The following is an 841-nucleotide window of genomic DNA, read 5'->3' as shown; positions in this document are numbered from 1 at the left end:
ACGTTAAGTTTCGAATGCCAACATCGGAGAACCTCATCCCAAAACGCGTTGATGTTGAATTGGAAGGGCAAAGATACAAGGACTCTTTCACGTGGAATGCCGAAGATCCAGACTATGAAGTTACAGCTTTTGCAAAGCACACGATGAAGGATTTGAATCTTCCTGCCTCATTTTTACCACATTGTGTAGTCAATTCAGGGACAAATGTCTGAATTCCGTTCTTATGAAGGCCTTTGCTGAACCCTGGCCGGAACGTTTGCGATATGAGGGTGATGGCAGAACATTCTGGAGATTTGCTGTGGCTCAGGCAACTGGTTGTGAAGATGAGATGTTTTTTTGAAGAGCTATATTGTCAGCTTGGATTCTCCCTGATGATGCTATAAGTTCATTACGTTTCCTGAAAGATTCTGGAGTGAAACTAGGAGTCATCTCAAACTTTGACACTCGCTTACGACCACTGTTGGATGAACTGAATGTTGCTAATTTGTTTCATTCCATTATTGTGTCCTGTGAAGTTGGATATGAAAAACCTGCTCCACAGATATTTGAGGCTGCTCTTAGGACATTAGGTGTTCAACCGAAGGAAATAGTTCTTGTTGGAAATGATCTAATTGCAGACAAGAAAGGAGCCGAGGCTGTTGGAATTAGTGCCTGGCTCTGGAAAAAGGATGTACATTCCTTCAAAGAAGTGGCAGAGAGATTCTTGCAGTGCTAGACCAGGCATTATGGAGCTCAGAAGACAAACTAGCAGTGGACGAGTACACATAGTAATCTCCTAGAAAGGAGCAGAGATCAGCCAATGCAGACGGACAAGTTAGTCAATGCAAGAATTGCAACATGT

General features: G+C 42.9%; 1 pseudogene; it reads left to right on the top strand.

The window, feature by feature from the left end:
* Positions 1-223: 223 nt before the first annotated feature.
* Positions 224-841, top strand: LOC148022935 (uncharacterized; annotated as a pseudogene).

Source organism: Lygodium microphyllum, chromosome 16, assembly GCF_053477565.2.
Source record: "Lygodium microphyllum isolate KBCC chromosome 16, Lygodium_microphyllum_v1.1.10, whole genome shotgun sequence".
Taxonomy (NCBI): Eukaryota; Viridiplantae; Streptophyta; class Polypodiopsida; order Schizaeales; family Lygodiaceae; genus Lygodium; species Lygodium microphyllum.
This window is presented reverse-complemented; position numbering and strand designations above follow the sequence as displayed.